At 43.7% G+C, this 3,902-nt stretch overlaps 1 protein-coding gene across 3 annotated transcripts in view; it reads right to left on the reverse strand.

The window, feature by feature from the left end:
• Window positions 1-3,902, reverse strand: part of mei4 (meiosis-specific, MEI4 homolog (S. cerevisiae)) — a 37,245-nt gene that overhangs the window by 28,214 nt on the left and 5,129 nt on the right. The window lies entirely within an intron of this gene.

Genomic DNA, 3,902 nt, shown 5'->3' on the forward strand with positions numbered 1-3,902 from the left:
CCCCACCCCCACCCGAGTCTTGAGCAATCACACCGACTGTCAGAGCAATGGGGTGTTCACTGGCTGTACGAAAACTAAAGACTTCATTAACAGGTATCCTCAGTCATCTGCAAAGTTCTTATTGAGGAAGTTCAGGAGAATGCAAATTTTTATAAAGAGATGTTCAAAGAGAAATGATGAGGGTTATTTAGTACACGGAGCACGTTCAGTGTGGTGGAGGACTAAGCTCTGTGGTCAGAGTCACCGGGCCAGCTGATGCTGGGGTCAGAGGCTCAAAGAGAGAAACTGGCCACCAAATTAAACTCTCTCTGACCCCGAGCCAACAGGCTAGAATCCTCCATGTTACTCAGAACTGAATTTTAAGGCTCCTGTTGGGTTTGTCACTGAATCTCCTTTTTAGCATCTCGAACATACGGCTACAGTACGACCATCTCTCTGTCAGAGTGACACAGAGACTAATCTGTGCTTTTAGACCCAGGAGGCTGGACTACTGTAATGCTCTCCTCTTCTTTCCAGAGCTGTCACTTTGGGCTGCAGTTCACCATCATACAAGGGGACGTCCCTGATAGAAAAGGCAGAGAAACCAATTTCCCCAGAGAAGCTAGCCTCAACAGCCCAGACAAGGTGCTGTATGATGAGCAACATGATCAGTGACCCATAATCACCCACAGTGGAACGCTCACATTTGAAAAGTTATTTCTCAGCCCATATACGCCTGCATCCGACTCAGAATAACAAGGTCACACCCTCTCACTGAGGCCTCGTCAAAATGCCTTGTGGGGAAAAAATACAACTCACTAAAGGGGAGAAGACGAAGCAGGATGACAAAGAGATGCACTGGGCATCACAGATGGGTGCTATCAAACAGTGGTGGCATCAAAGAGAGGAGTTTTACTTTAAATTGTAATCTCATAGTGATGTTATGATGAAAAGTGTCTGCATACATTTAGAACCAAACCTCATGGGAGCCTCACAGTTCTTCACAAATCTCTCAGCCATGAATGACGCTTACCAACACGAGCCTACAGGCGCCCGTACTGTCAGGAACCTGGTGAAGGCTGTGTTTACATTAGGCCTGACAGATCAGACCACATACGTCAGACGCCTGACAGCTCTGACTGGCGACCTGATACCACGACTCCACTTCTGGTTGCTACTGCAGTTGCAATATGTGTTACAAAGCAAGATGGCCGCCCCTGTATCGGCGATATTTTGGCTTCAGTTTTGCACAGTGACAGGAAGCGGCGACGTGTCTGAGTCCATGGCTCCACACAGAGGGGCAGGTGGACTTTAAAACTGGGGAAAACAGACCTGGACTAGTTGTACTTTGAGCATTTCCATGTTCTTCTACTTGATATGTACTTAAGACTTCACTGCATCTCAGAGACAAACTGTGTACTTTTTACTGCACTACATGTATTTGATAACTGTAGCTGCTTTTCAGAGAATTAGACGACTCAAACAAAATACACTCTAATCATCAGATTTTACTGATCCCTGATGGGAAATTCACCAGCAGTACATCAAGTACTTCATATCCAATAATACTGTATACATTACTGTGAAATGTGCCATTCTGCATAATGACTACTTTTACTTTTGGGACAATTTAACGCTACTATAAATCCAGTTTGAAGGTGAAGGAGTATCTGCTCTCAGGTGTTTACCAGTGCAGGTACACGTTTCCGAACTACAGCCTGCTCCACAGTACTTCATGTTTTATGTCTTTTTGTTATTTTATGGTCTATAAATATTATGTGTTCTGTGAAGCGTGGTACGCTTTAGTGCCCGTGTAGTGACACAGCGAGGTGAAGCCAATTTCTTTCCTTTGTATTCTTGTCTAAATGGCTGAACGCCTGAAGCAGCTCCCCGCCAGGACAACATCAAACGAAATGTGTTTTCCAAATGTTTGTCTCATTTAGAAATAGAGCACAGCCTGAACCATTCAGATGTTTTATTCACCACCTCTGAAACTATGACTAACACATTCTCCCTTTAAAATGATTAAGCACTGATCCCTTTATAGTAAGTGAGTATTGTCCTTCCAAGACAATCGCACACTGAGTCCAACTAATGGCATTAATGCTTTTTTATTTGATTCTCCAGTGTGACTGATGTGTCTGATTATACGTAACCTGGCCTATAAGGCTGTGAGACAACGTGCCTCGGCGGGGCCATTACAGTTTCTCAGAGACAGATTGGTGCCGTTAGTGGAAGTCCTCATTAAGTTTAAATTATTTTCACCCTCCTCACCGCCATCATCAGTTTCACTGACAAATGCTAAACATCTCTGCGCTCCAGTTTCTTCTCTATTAGTCATGACAAACAGAGAGAGCGAATCAGCTGTAAAGAGGAAGCTGCCTGCCGCCGCCTGAGCTGGGAAAGACGTGGTGAATGTCTAGAAAGAGCCAGACAGAGAAGCTTCATCCTCTTCAACCCAGGCTCACTTTCGTCTCCATTACCCAGCTGCCAGGCCCTGTCATGGCAGTAACATGTGCGAGGCGCTGAGGGACTTTAACAATCCGCTATGGTGGAAGTTTCACCCCATGTGGACTCAGGGAGCTTTGAATGTAGGTTAAATCTAACAACAGAGGATACTGCACTTCTCTTCTGTTGTAATGATGTCAGTTCAAGGGTTATAATGCATCAGGGTGATATATTATGACAGTAGGAAGCCTGCGGTTCAACGTGAGGTCTCAGCAAAATGACAAGCTGCTGTTTCTCTACAAATAAAAATACACCACTGCTGTTTGCTACACTTCTCAAACTTACCATTGTAGCTGTGCATGTCTGCAGTTTACAGGGATGAAGGCATTTACCAAACACTGCTCCTCATGCAGGAGCATTCTCATCCAAACTCCTATTTTCTGAGGGTTGTTTGTACGATTGTTCCAAGTTAAACCTGTTATTAGAGCTGAAACAATTAGTCGATTAATCAATCAACAGAATAAAATTTCCTTGTTTTTTTTAAGCAAAAATAATAAATGTCAAATATTCTCTGATTCCACCAGCTCATCATCACTTTTTATCGTCATATGTCACTGTTAATTAAATATTTGAGTATTTGGACTTGTACAAAACAAGACATCACATTCAGCTGTGCAAGGTTGTGATGTGATGATTCACTGAGTCGATGATTAATCCAAAACAAGAAGATCAATAATAATTAAACTTGTTTTAACTTGAAGAAAGCCACCTGTTCATAGGGACATGTTTGTTTATGGGATTTGATCATTACCAAAATCAGCACCCCTTAATTTCTCTAAGGCTACTGGTTCCAGTGTGTTTGTGGACATGTTTCATTCACAAAAGTGTAGCAGACTAAAGGGCTTCGAGTCTGGGAACTGAACATTTATAACAAGCATAACGGTAAAAAGGAGACCTGGAAAAAACCTGACTTATTACTACTATACAGCTGTCCACGCAGAACGGTACAGTGGGTACGCGACTAAAACAGGAGGTGGTCAAGGGGATGTCTGTCACGGATGGATGACTGAAGGCAGTCCATTATGTGTGACAAGGCTACACTGCTGGGTCCTGCTGACGGAGGCCTCGACGCCCTGAGGCAGCTGCTGCAGTGAGAGACTTTCCCTGGCAACTAACTTGTAAATGTGATGACAAAAAATGCCAATAAAATCTAAAATAGAAAACAATCCGCTGGTGAAAACCTTTATTGGAAAGAATTCTACGCCATCATCCAACTCATGATAAAGCCAGGCTGTCAGTCGCTCCACCACTTTGGTCCAGACCTAAATACGCCAACAGCTGCAATTTAAGACGCCCATTCCCCAGAGGACAAAGCCTAAGAGGTTTCCTCCTTGTGCCACCATGAGACGTCTGATTACACTCAGTTTGTGTCAACACCACCAGAGGAAGCTGATACTGACGTAGCATGTTCATTT

This window comes from Monopterus albus, unplaced genomic scaffold (assembly GCF_001952655.1).
Source record: "Monopterus albus unplaced genomic scaffold, M_albus_1.0 scaffold220.1, whole genome shotgun sequence".
NCBI classification, from domain to species: Eukaryota; Metazoa; Chordata; class Actinopteri; order Synbranchiformes; family Synbranchidae; genus Monopterus; species Monopterus albus.